This window comes from Gopherus flavomarginatus, chromosome 17, assembly GCF_025201925.1.
Source record: "Gopherus flavomarginatus isolate rGopFla2 chromosome 17, rGopFla2.mat.asm, whole genome shotgun sequence".
NCBI lineage: Eukaryota > Metazoa > Chordata > Testudines > Testudinidae > Gopherus > Gopherus flavomarginatus.
Window position 1 is genome coordinate 3,674,365 of NC_066633.1, and position 14,343 is coordinate 3,688,707.

Below are 14,343 nucleotides of genomic sequence, written 5' to 3' on the forward strand. Positions count from 1 at the left end.
TGATAGAAGTCTATAACATCATAACTGGTGTGGAGAAAATAAATAAGGAAATGTTATTTAGTCCTCCTAACACAGGAACTAGGGGTCACCAAATGAAATTAACAGGCAGCACGTTTAGAACAAACAAAAAGAAATATTTCTTCACACAATGCACAGTCAACCTGTGGAACTCTTTGCCAGAGGATGTTGTGAAGGCCAAAACTATAACAGGGCTGAAAAAAGAACTAGAGAAGTTCATGGAGGATAGGTCCATCAATGGCTATTAGCCAGGATGGGCAGGGATGGTGTCCCTAGCCTCTGTTTGCCAGAGGCTGGGAATGGGTGACAGGGGATGGATCACTTGACAATTACCTGTTAATTCCCTGTGAAGCACCTGGTACTGGCCACTGTCAGAAGACAGATGGACCTTTGGTCTGACCCAGTATGGCCATTCTTATATGATTGGGGCTCCCTCTCCCAAAGCAGCAAATTGGTCACACTGAAGTCAGCACCTTGGCTCACTGCCCTACAGTGAAACCACTCTCAGGCCTCCAAGGAGCAGCTGGATTTTGGGATTACGGTGATCACCAAGTAGGAGATTTTTCACAAATAGAAGAGTAGGTTTATGCACAGAATAGGACAGCGATATATGGACCCATCTGAATTAGCAACCAAAGATAGACTAACCCAGGGGTCCCCAACGCGGTGCCCGCAGGCGCCATGGCACCTAAATGTGCCCGCGTCCTGGCCGGCAGTGGAGCAGCCGCCAAAATTTTTCAGCGGCGTTTCGACAGCAACGCCTCTCGATGATGTCACTTGTTGGCGGCAAGTGGCGTCATCGAGAGGCGTCGCCGCTGAAACGCTGCAGAAATTTGGCCTCTCGATGACGCCACTTGCCACCGACAAGCAACGTCACTGAGAGGCATCGCCGCCGAAACGCCACAGAAATTTGGCAGCATTTCGGCGGATGCTTCACCGCCACCACGGTCCTTCGTCTGGCACCCGCCAGACGAAAAGGTTGGGGACCACTGGACTAACCTATTGCCATAGAGATCAGTTAATGAAATCAAAGTACACCGCTATCTCGATAAAACGCCACCCAATATAACACGAATTTGGATATAATGCAGTGAAGCAGTGCTCCGGGGGGCGAGGCTGCACACTCCGGTGGATCAAAGTAAGTTCAGTATAACATGGTTTCACCTATAACACGGTAAGATTTTTTGGCTCCCAAGGACAGCGTTATATCAAGGTAGAGGTGTATTTGGATCCCATTTCTAAATAAATTTTGAATAAAAACCACAGAGACTGCTCAATGACTGCCAGATTTCTATTCCACTTAATCCCTCCTCCTAGACCCTCCTTCCACCCCTCCCTCTTCATGCACGTCTGCTATTTTATTGCTGTAACCCTCACCCCATGTGATATCTATGTAAATACTGTCTGGTCTTTCAGCTTTGATGGGATGTAAAATTGCACAACTGCAATTTTCTATTGGAGACCCCATGAAACATGCAGTATTTGGCACATACACAAGCTGTAAGTCATTTACCTTTTTGTACTTTTCATTGTCTCTTTATGAAAATTAATAAAAAGATTAATCACAACAAGAATTCAGTGCATTTAAACCAGACTGCTGAGGGGCGCACTTAGTGCACAGAGCACCACAATACACAACTATTCAGGCAAGTAAATGGAAACAAAATGGAAGAGTTAATCCAATAATTCCTAAAACAATGCTTGGCAGCCATGGTCATAAACGTTAATGAAATTCAATTCACCACCAAAGCAAAATAAATATATGCCCCAAAGGCACACATAGGGGCCAAATTCAACATTGTGCAGTCTCACTGAAGTCAGTAGGGTAAAAAGCCATTGCACTTTATCCTACAGACACTAACCACAGACCAGTAGAACGTGGGAAGGTTAGGAGATATTACAACCAGATCTGCCAGCAAGTGGCTTCAGACTGATGAAGAAAAAACACGCTCTGATTAGATGTCAGTCCACCGTTCATCGAGCCCATAACATCCGTTTCCACTAATCTTCAGAGACAGCCACATGGATAAACCCAGTATGGATTACCCAGATCTAAATGCATTACACAGAGTCCAGCTAGCAAGGATGGGAACAAAGAAAAGAAGGAATCCAAGCACAAAGGAAATGAATGAAAACAAATGACATTTAAAAAGAAAAGCCATTAAAGCACTAGGGTGAACATGATGAAGAGATGTAAATAGTAGCCTGAGGGGAGAGCTGAGGGGAGATGGAGGTGCTGCATTAGGAGCTGATGACCTGTAATATAAATCTCAGCAAAGAAATGGTGTTTCTTGAATCCCTGTGCCAATTCAGTGACATAGTTCCCAGCAATGTCTTGCAGTAAACCTCAAAACATTTAGTGTCCCCCAAACTAGCTAAGTTAGTTTACTCCCTTCAGGCCCTCCCTGGATAGGTCTCCTGTGGCCCTTCAGACCAAGCATTCAGCTGTTGCTGAAGAGATGCCAATCTATCAGTCACACTTCAGATTTAACATCACCCATGTCGTTCCAAACTATACTTCAGTGTAGGTCCAAGGGCGTAAACCTTACAGAACTGGAAAGTAGCATGGCAGGGATGGGAGTCTTGGGTAAGCTCGGTTCTGTTCAGCTAAACTGGTTCTGTGCTGTGGTCACCATCAAGCCAGCACATTACCAGCTAGTGATCTCGGAGATAATTCATAGGGGAGCTGCTCTGCATTGTAACTGTGGGCAAGTACTGCATTTTAACAGTGACCTCTGCCCTGCAGAAAAACTTACTCAGTGGGAAGATTCAGAACTGCTTCTGAGATGGCCACTGGTGTCAGAAACACTTCTACACAGACAGGTAAGCACCCTTCCTCCGCTTGACTTACTTTGAGGGAGGGTGTTGATCAAGGCCCATAGATGATTATTAGGCTCAGCACGGCGTTCAGGCTGCTGCCCACCAGGACTGGATATCAGGGTGCAAGGGGTGCTCAAGCCAGTCAAGGGCTGCTTGCGGGAGGCTGCATGGTGGCTACCAGGGCTGTGGTCAGCAGAGACTAGCATTGTAGGTAGCAGACAAAGAAACATTGGGATCTGGTCTCTGAGCAGCAGAGAGCGGAGAAGCTGGCTGGGATCTCTCTTGAGTGGGAGAGAGCTCCATTTCCCCATGCAGAACTCACCCCCAAATTGGCTCTCTCGTCTCAGAGTTGGGAACCCTGAACAAGGGACTCTTCAGGCCCCCACCACTTCCACATTAAGACAGTAGCAGAAAAGTTAGTTTGTGCTATTTGCTGGACTCCTAGATGACACCTGTGGTGTGCGCTTTCCACACCAGGTGGCAAATTAATCCCCGCAGTGAGTGCGCAGCCCTAAGTTTGTGGCTAATTAAATGCTGAGCGCTTCCCCCAGGACACATGTTTTGATTCCTGGTCTGTTTTGTTTGGAGGGGGTGACGGAGAAGAAGTTGCCACTTCAGATTTTGATATATCTTGGCTGGCTGTGGCTGGTGCCTGGCAGACCTAGCAGCATATGTGCAAAGAGAGATGTGCTGGCTGTGGAGTCAGGGGGCAGCTCTTAGCAGAGGAACAAAACACAGATCACCATCATTATCACCCCGCTTGCAAACAACCACAGGCAGGAGAGAGGAAAGGCCTATGAAACAATGTCTAATAATACCCCTCCTCCTAGGGGCCAATGGAGCATATGGCTACTGCTTTGGCCAGTGTAGTTTTAAAACATCCCATATGATAGAGGAGACAGTTCCAGAGCTTCCGTCTCAATGGAAGCAAATATTTCCTGGAAACCAATGTACCCCCTCACTTACCAGTTCATCCCATTGCACCTACTGTACCTCCACATACACTCTAAGTAACTCCTCTCCCTCCTTGGTGTTTACACCCTCAGACAGATAGCTACTCTGCCCTCTCCTCATCTATTGTCACTTAGGAGGGTCTGGCTATGCCATCCTCTCTAGTCTGCTGATAAATTTGTCATCTTTCCTGAACATCCTCCAGATTATCAGACTCTGGTGATCCTAGATTTAAAAAACAAAGTCAGCTGCAGGGGAAAGAATTCCCTTGCTGTCTTCTTCCTAGATGCTAACTGCAGCTCACCGGAGGGGTTTGAGTTTTGTGTTTTGGCTGTGCATGATTCAGTGTTAATGCAGCCAGGAACGCAAACAGCAAACAGAAGGAAATCACCCCACTCCGGAAATAACAAGATTTTTGCTTTGGGCCATTACAGCAGAGAGAAAGATGCAGACCATTTCCTGGACTGTACCTGGTATCCCAGATTTCTCCAGAGGGGATGGTTGTGTGTCTTTGCAATCATACTGGAAAGGACTTTTTTAAAATTCTGTTTTAAACTTTCAGTTGTATTCTTAAAGGAGGAGCACAGAGTAACCTGTGAGCACAAATGTTCCATTTCAGGTGTTCAGAGAACAGAATTAATTCCATGTGACACTTCTGTTGCAAAAAGAGGTACTTTTTACACTTGCAGGTTTTGCTGTGTTCCCTCTGAGCACCTGATGCTAGGGCCCACAGAAATATCCATAAATAATAAAGGAAAAGACAGCATATTATAAAATCTACTCTGATCTTGCAACTCTCTTTAATTGGATAAGAAAATCACTAAGGACCAACTAACAAATATAAGAGGAAGCAGCCATTTAGAAATCAGAGACTTTCAAAGTTGTTGTCAGGACAATGACCACTATTTTAAAATATTTTGGTTAATTCAAGAGTGTTCAAGGTAATGACTACATTAACCAGAAACTGTAAACAAAACACACATGCATACTCTTATTACAACTTTGAAAGTCTCCAATTTCCAATGCTTTCAAATGGCAAAGCTGAGTCTTTCAAGCCCTACCATGCATGAGCCACCTAGGTATTTCTAGCACCATTGTCATGGTATCTGATCAATGGTTTTATCTGACAGGTGCCAGGGTTACTAAATCAGCAGTGCCCACCAGGACAGCTGAACAGAGCTACTGACTCACAGAGAGCTATTTCTAAATATGGCTTTGAAAATGCATTATACATGTTAAATGTCATCTCATACCTAGAGAGAGGCAAGTGGGTGAAATATCATCTTCTCCCTCTCACAACAGAAACTGGCCCACCTTGTTTCTCTAATATCCTGGGACTGACATGGCTACAACTACACTGCATACATCAAACCTGTCATACATATGTATGCAAGACAAACAGATGGACACACACACACACTAGGAGATTCAAATTTAGCAAATCACATGTCTAGATATCTGAAGTCTGAGGTCTAATTAACTGGCCCTTTCTATTAATGAAGGATATGAGTATTGCCAGCCATTCTGGAAGCACCATGTACCGTGCAGTGATCTTTACTAGCCAGCACTGCCTTGCCCTCTCCCCAGCAGGCAGATGCATTCCTAGCAGCCATTCCCCAGTGCATCCTAATTAAAGCTCCTATTATTCCAACAAACAAAAAACAGAGACTTAGCTGCAACAGCCAGGCCCTGCAATGACAATTATGTTTGCATCATTACTGCCATTTCCATAGCAACAAACTGTTTGGACCTCTCTCTCACCCAGCACTTCTAGATAGAGAGACTGGGCATGGGGGATAGTGCAGGGGGCAGTGAAGTGCTCAGCGTTTTTATTTTGAAAAGTCCCACTGTTTTCAGTAAAAGAAATTTTAATACCTTAAAAAATTCAGTTGAAGAGAGGCAGAGATTTCACAGAGTAAGTGTGAAAGACGTCATGTGATTCTAAAGTGCACCTAAGCGTGAAGAGAGAGCTGACACTCTGCAACAACATCCCAAATTCAGTCACTCCCAGTAAAGAGGAGGAATCAGGGTTACAGCAAAGACACGCATGGGGCTCCCAGCATATTGCTCAGCACAGTCGCTGCCAACATCACGACAACTCTTGGGCCATAAAGCTTCCTAAACAAAATTTTGGGTCCTTACAAAATAAAATCAGGTGCCTGTTTACACAGGATTTTCCCTCTTTGGTTAATTCTTGCCCCAAGTCTCCAGCTATCACGACACAACCTGAGCTGTAACCCCTTACACACTCACCCACCCACCCCAAGTTGCACTGACTGCAGTATCTGTCATTACCTGCTAGAAGATAAATTCCACCCACGATCACACCAACCACCACAGGTTTCATGGCAGATTCCTTGCAGACATTTGTGACAGTGATGGAAGAAAGGTAGAGCTGGGATGAGGAGGGGAGAATGAAAGTCTGGACTGGAAGGACACAGTATGTGTGAGCTCTCTCCCAGAGCTGGTCAGGCAAAAGGGGATTGGAAATTAAACCAGCCAATATAAAGAGACCTGCGCTGTGGTGAGATCTAATCCAGCCCTGCTCTAAACCTCCCCAGCTGGCTTCTGTCAGTGCTGACAAGAAGAATGTGTCTACAGTGTATTCTTACTCAGTGCGTTACAGTAATGCCCGCAGGATCCACAGCATTAGCTCCGACAGTGGGAGGACTGGGACAAGCCCCTGCCCTCGCTCACACCCCGTGCTGTCCCACTGATTTCCCTGCACAGGGATGGCACAATTAGGGCCCAAATAATATTTTTTCCATTTCTGGATTACGAAGAAAAGCTGTGTAACTACCACTGACTAATAGCCACTGCAGGTAACAACAAATGGAGCACTTCCCAGACACAGAGGGTGAAATCCTGGCCACACTGAAATCAATGATAGTTTTGCAAAACTCCCACTGACTTCACTGGGCCCACGATTTCATCCAGAGAGTTTCATTCCTCCACTTACCCTGTTATCTCATTGCGTGTGTTCATTCTGCAATATTTGCAAACAAAAGCTACTGCAGCCCTTAGTCTCATGAGTGATTTCATTGAAGCCAATGAGGGAGAAAGGAAAAAGAATGACAAGAAAGAGCAATAGAATAAAACTGATTAAGTGGATAAAACTGAAGGAAGATGCTGAAGTTTCTGAATGCCAAGGAACAACCGCTCACAACCTCTCCTGACCACGCAACTTACTTCAAGTGTCCTCATCCCAACCAATGCCTCTGCGCCAATATCTCCTTACCAGCCAACCCGCTCAACAAATGTTCCTGATCACCAGTGACACAGAGGAGGCCATGTCCTGCAGTCTAATGACCATACTGACTTTAGGCATTGGGATCAGGGGGCCAAGCATCCGTCTTTCCCCATAAACAGCTGCAGAGACTGAGCTGCCAGAATCTCCTCATTATCTCAGGATCTGGCAGGGTCCAAAAGTTTTGGCCATGGCAGTTATTTCTTTCTGCTTTACAGCAGGGAGAGTTCTTATTTCTGCGGAGAAAGATTATTTAGAACTGGGGAGCTTTTCCCGAAGTATCTGAATCTTCCCCTTACGTCCTGCGGTTACCAATGCCACCTTCAGACATTAGAACAGAATTCCAACAAGTCATGCACACTGCTGGTTTATTTTCTGCACTTTGCCCAACCTAATCAATCCAAACAGACTAGTCAGTTTCACACTGATCGGATGTGGGAGACATGCGAGGAGTAGTCATTTGGATTAGATACGTGCATGAATTTAAATTCTCAGGAGGTATCTGGGTTGCTTGCATGTCAAGCCCCCCTAAAAAGCACAGATTTTGAATGGTTAACTAGCAAAATTAAGCCCTGATCCTGTAGTTGTTACCAGAGGGTGCTATATCTGTATATATGTGAATAGTTAAGTGAAAAGATGCAAGTGGATGGCACACAAGAATATGTAGCATTGTTTGCGGGTTCTGCAGGATCATTGAAGTTTGCTGTTGTGTACTGCAAATAGCATTGAACAGCTCTTTATATCAACTGTTCACATGATGTCAAAAATAAGAGTTTTTACTACTTTAATTGTGTGTTGTGGATGACAAGAATCAGAGTCACTTTTGCAATGGCTGCAAGCAACATTCCACTCGCTCTTCTTCTGAGCGCATGCACAACATGCCTCCAGTAGCACCTGATCAGGATTTATCACCAAATTTTGGCCACTGAACGCTGATCCATGCCCCTCTGCAATACAACTAAATGGGGGTATCTGTGAAAACTGGAGTTTCTTTGAAACTTTCAGTTAGACTTTTACACCAGCAAACAGGCATAGAGGTCTGTCTTGCTCCAAGGAACTGCAGGATCAGAGACCTAAAAAGGTTCTGGACCAAAGTCTTGACCTCGGGGGACTGCAGCAAACATCTCAGCTCAGCTGTTGGCTCACTATTTATCATTGCATCTCTCCAAATGCATTACATGGAATACTGTTAAATAGTAACAGTAACTGCTTCAGTTCCTAGGATTAATGTAATAGCATGCTACAGATTAGTGCGACAGACTGGTATTTGCTTTGGGAAGAGGACCAGCCCAAATTCCACATGTTGCTTCTTGAATGGAAGTTAGTGACTTCTTTGACATGTTTGTGAATTAATCCCTGAAATTACCATCAAGGCTCTGAATGAGTGAGACATTTCCTGAGAGCGCTGGTGATGGGAAGAAACCTCTCAGACAGCAATCCCGCTACCTTTGTCTCTGGAATAAATCTTGTTACAAGAGACTCCTCACAGGGAAGGAAGGAGCTCTGTTGCATTTGCAGTATGCAGGCAGGTTACACTGTTAACCGGCAAGCAAAACTGTGATTACGTATGAAGATGATGAACGTAACAGAACATGCCTTCTGCATAGGAATTCTGAAGTCTGTCCTCCGACAGCAGCCTATCCTTGTAAAATATTGTTGGAGGCTAACAAGAGCTGGGCCAACAGCTCTCTGCAACAGTTGGAGCTTTGCAGTTTCTGTGCACAGACCTCTTCTGTCCCTTTGAATTGTTCTGCTTACTTCTTTGCCTGGCCTTATTCTGGATGCGACATTAAGCCAAGCTTCACCCATTTTCATTAACAGGGAAGCCTCATTTAATTCATCACAGTTGCTGCACCTTTACTAATCCTCTAAACCCTGTAAGCAGGGTGAGCCGGAAGTAACTGGCATATCTCATGCTGCCCTCCGGTCAGACAATCTGCTATAACAAGCACGTCCAAACAGGCCTAGTGCAGCATCAGAATCTCAGTGGATGCTTTTGATCACAGGCACTGTATGCAGTTAAATCACATCGGACACCAAGGCTCACACAGGCACTAGTGCGGGGAGTAAATTCCTGCAGTGTCTGGTCAGCTGACAGCATGTTTAGAAGGTCAGACTAACGGAGCCATAATGCAGTAGGGAGACGCAGAGTGAAATGAAAGTACAAAGCTCACTCTAGCCTTATCCAGGACCAACTAATACTCCCTCTGCATGAATCTGAAAAACAGTTTAAGCATCTGTTTGAACATTTTACACCCAGCCTCTTTGCTGCTGCCACGGTGTGTGCATAGAAGTAATATACCTTCCAGGTAAAATGAAGGCAGCCCCAGGAAATATCTGCTAGCTCCAGTCTGCTGTATTTGCTTAAAGGGCTTCTTTCCAAGGGCTAAAGGCTTTCTAATCTCTTTAGTCTCTTAACCTTTTAGCTGTCTTCCCTGACAACAGTAGAGGTCACATTTCTGGAACAGAACAGACACTTGGAAAATATCTGTACGAATAAATTAATCTGTCCAGTCAGGAAAAAACACCAATCCTGTTTCCTCAATTCACTGCACTGGGTGGTGTGTGTACCAAGTAACACAAAACCGCAAGTGTGTCTGTGCTTGGGTTGCATTCTTGCACAAAGAGCTATTGGGAGAAGCAAAGGTTGTTAATACAACAGAAAAGGGTTTTCTGCTTTCTCCAAGAGGGCTGAAGAGGACATTGCAATTAAAAACTCGCAGCTGGCCCATGCCAGCTGACCTCAAGCTCGCAGGGCTTGGGCTAAGATGCTGTTTAATGTTTAATTGGGGTGTAGACATTGGGGCTCAGGCTGAAGCCTCGGCTCAAGGACCCTCTCACCTCACAGAGTCCTAGAGCTCGGGCTCCAGCCTAAGCCCGAACATCTATATCACAATTAAACAACCCATTAGCCTGAGCCCCATGAGCCTGAGTCAGCTGGTATGGGCCTTCTGTGGGTGTCTGATTGCAGCACAGACATGCCCTAAGGCTGAACAGAGTAAGCTGACCTCTCACTCAGGGCTTGTCTACATCACAAAGTTGCAGCGCTGGTGAGGGGGTTACAGCGCTGCAACTTAGGAGGTGTACACATCTGCAGGGCATCACCAGCGCTGCAACTCCCTGTTTGCAGCGCTGGCCGTACTCCCGTTTTGTCTCGGGTGTAGAGGATCCAGCGCTGGTGATCCAGCACTGGTAATCAAGTGTAGACACTTACCAGCGCTTTTCTTGACCTCCGTGGAATAAGCAGGTATCCCAGCATACCTGAGGAAGCCTCTCTGGTAATCAAGCAGGTCTCCTTCCCCGGTTTGCTCTCGCGTTCCCCGAACCCCCGAGCAAGCAGGTCTCCTTCCCTGCGGTTTGCAGGGGGGTTCGGGGAACACGAGAGCAAACCGCGGGGAAGCTGGTCTCCTTCCCCGGTTTGCTCTCACGTTCCCCGAACCCCCGTGCAAGCAGGTCTCCTTCCCGGCGGTTTGCAGGGGGGTTCGGGGACCGCGAGAGCAAACCGCGGGGAAGCTGGTCTCCTTCCCCGGTTTGCTCTCGCGTTCCCCGAACCCCCGTGCAAGCAGGTCTCCTTCCCTGCGGTTTGCAGGGGGGTTCGGGGAACGCGAGAGCAAACCGCGGGGAAGCTGGTCTCCTTCCCCGGTTTGCTCTCGCGTTCCCCGAACCCCCCTTGAAGCCGCCCAACAGCGCTGCAGTGTGGCCACATCTAACACCACTTGCAGCGCTGGTTGCTGTAAGTGTGGCCACTCTGCAGCGCTGGCCCTATACAGCTGTACTAATACAGCTGTAACAACCAGCGCTGCAAAATTGTAGATGTAGACATACCCTCAGGCTGACTGAATGCCAGAGCATGATGCTAGGGGGTAACCTGCTGCTGGACAGCATTCTTAGGAGGAGATGGGAACTGTATGTTAGGCCACTCGTAGTCATTAAAATAGCTCCTATAATTTTTTTCCAGGGTTAACTGACCAAATTCTAATTCACCAATTACATTCTGCCAACCTAAATGCCAGTTACCATTTCAACTGAATACACTATTCTTCCTCACTTCCTGTCCTAAACTGTTGTCCAGTTAAACACACGCCACATTTCACCCAAAAGACAATTCAGATTAATAGATAATTCGGTTTGTTCTCATCAGAGAACACAGTAATCATCTGAATCCAGCTCCTGTTCAGCCATCTCTCAGAGCCTGGCTGTACCTCTGGTGAGAACATGACTTTAGTTTTTATCACAGTTGCCATCTTTTCTGGGACCAACAAAGACTCATCCACCCCCTTCTTTGTTTAATTTTGCTCCTGCACATCCCTCTGACTAAGGGTATGGCTACACTTGAAATTTCGAAGCGCTGCAGCGGCAGCGCTTTGAAGTGCGAGTGTGGTCAGAGTGCCAGCGCTGGGAGAGAGCTCTCCTAGCGCTGCACGTAAACCACATCCTCTACTGATTACACTCAGGGTATGTCTACATCTACAATTTTGCAGCGCTGGTTGTTACAGCTGTATTAGTACAGCTGTATAGGGCCAGCGCTGCAGAGTGGCCACACTTACAGCAACCAGCGCTGCAAGTGGTGTTAGATGTGGCCACACTGCAGCGCTGTTGGGCGGCTTCAAGGGGGGTTCGGGGAACGCGAGAGCAAACCGGGAAGGAGACCAGCTTCGCCGCGGTTTGCTCACGCGTTCCCCGAACCCCCCTGCAAACCGCAGGGAAGGAGACCTGCTTGCACAGGGGTTCGGGGAACGCGAGAGCAAACCGGGGAAGGAGACCAGCTTCCCCGCGGTTTGCTCTCGCGTTCCCTGGACCCCCCTGCAAACCGCAGGCAAAGAGACCTGCTTGAAGGAGAGGCTTCCTCAGGTATGCTGGGATACCTGCTTATTCCACGGAGGTCAAGAAAAGCGCTGGTAAGTGTCTACACTTGATTACCAGCGCTGGATCACCAGCGCTGGATCCTCTACACCCGAGACAAAACGGGAGTACGGCCAGCGCTGCAAACAGGGAGTTGCAGCACTGGTGATGCCCTGCAGATTTGTACACCTCCTAAGTTGCAGCGCTGTAACCCCCTCACCAGCGCTGCAACTTTGTGATGTAGACAAGCCCATAGGTTTTACAGCGCTGTATCTTGCAGCGCTCGGGGGGGGGGGGGAGGGGGTTCACACCCCTGAGCGCGAAAGTTGCAGCGCTGTAAAGTGCCAGTGTAGCCAAGGCCTCAGCCCATGCAGGGAATTCTGAGCACCATCCGATGGGAAAGGAAAAAACACAGCTGCTACCCCTGAGGGCATACAAACTGCAGAGGTCACATGGCCCATATATCAGAGGGGTACCTGTGTTAATCTGGATCTGTAAAAAGCAACAAAGAGTCCTGTGGCACCTTATAGGCTAACAGACGTATTGGAGCATGAGTCTGACGAAGTGGGTATTCACCCACAAAAGCTTATGCTCCAGTATGTCTGTTAGTCTATAAAGTGCCCCAGGACTCTTTAAGGCTCATAGAACAGACAGACTCTCCCAGACCTTTTATTCTCAGTGTCTTGCCATGTGGTTCTGACACGACTGGGTCACTTGGCTTCCATTTACTGTCTGTTATTGTGGCACTAATTACATTTTAGGCAAGAGCCATCCCAGCTCTGTGCTGTGCTCCAGCCTGAGACAGCACTTGGGCAGTTAACACATGTAGGAAGGTGATTTCTGCTGATTCACACTGTTATCCCACAACACTCCCCACATTCCTGAGACTGAAGAAAGGGCTCCAGGAGAGAAAATGAAAAAAGCAGCCTACATCAGAGTAGCACGTTCACTTTAATCATGGAAGGCAGCTTAAACCCAAGTTCATGGCAGATCTAAGATGCCACAGAAATGTGTTTTGAACAGAAACATTACTGGAAATTTCATGAAGTTACTCTGTGATCCTAATATGAAGTAATAAGCTGTTTACCCAGCAGGACTATACTGGGATTAATTGACAAAGCAGGGGAGATTAATTGCTACTATATCCCTGTCAGCTTCACTCCTCCACATGCACTCATTCAGCTCACTGAGCTCACAGAGAGGCAAAATTTGACTTCCCCACCTGCTGCTCCCAGCCTTTTACTGTTGTGTCTTGGAACTACCCCAAAGGAGACATAGTGATTTAACAACACAGCACCCTGCCTCTAATCTCCTTCGAGTACTAATGAACCCCAAACAGATGCAACAGAATGAACTCTCTAGCACTGTCTCTCCTCATCCTATGCCTGTCAGCTTTTCTTTCCGTGAGCAGTCCCAGGGGCTCAGAAGGATTAGGTAAACCTACAGTTTGGGGAAGTGACGTGAAATGCTGAGCTCCCTGGACTCCCAAGAGTGGTGCCAGGCCACTGAGGGAAGGAAACGGCCCTGGAGGCCCAAGCAGACAGGAATTATGACTTACAATGGTCAGATATTTAGTGAGCTATACAACATTCCATTGGGAAGAGGTCTGCATCTGCAGGTGCAGCACTGTAGGAACTGGCCCTGCACAGCAGTTGAGAGATTGGAATAAAGCCTATTTCTGCAGCCTTGTCTACATGGACTTTTCTTTCAGAACAACCTAAGGTGCGAATTTAAACTGCTCTAGTTATACCAGTGTAGCCCATGTGGACACACTTATTCTGGTAGGGGAGCATATGTCACTTGAGAGGGGCTTAAGCTAAACTGAAGAGACACATGTTGGAATAAGATTGTCCACACAGGTTATACTGATATAACTAAACTAGTATAACTATGCTGGTATAATGGGGACTAGAAAAGGCTCAGTGCGGACTCAGGAATACTGCTACCTACCACCTACTGAGAAGAGTTAAAAACTCTCTTGTATCTTCAAGATTTTCCTTTCTCCCACAAGATGGCAGCCTTTCAGTATTTCGGGCAGCATACATTTTACTCTTGGAGGGCTGGAAGAATGCAAGCCAGTTAGAAGAGAATGTCTTTAGTATAAACCATACCCTTTAACAGTATCAGGTTGTTAGTTAGCAGAGAGATTAAAGAAAATAGGGAAAGGAGACAAGAGGTTTTCCTCTGAGGTTAGAGATGAGATGGATTGGCGACAAGGTACGGAGAGAGAGGGATGCCACCCAACAGCTGTGGCTGCAAAGAAGGTTGTCACAATCATAGCAGAATGATTGTGTGGCGGGGGCGGGGACGGAGACAAACTCCATGCTGGATAAGAGACACACAAAACTGATCACTTAGGGAGGACATCTCTAACCTGCCTTTGCCCCATCCTGTTTGTATCAAAATAAAGGGCCCATTTAGATGATGATTTTACTACGTTAGCAAGCATGTGGTAAAAGACATCT

At 46.8% G+C, this 14,343-nt stretch overlaps 1 protein-coding gene across 3 annotated transcripts in view; it reads right to left on the reverse strand.

The window, feature by feature from the left end:
• The window catches only part of CRB2 (crumbs cell polarity complex component 2), a 60,507-nt gene that overhangs the window by 18,944 nt on the left and 27,220 nt on the right, over positions 1-14,343 (reverse strand). The gene's annotated exons all lie outside the window — the stretch shown is intronic.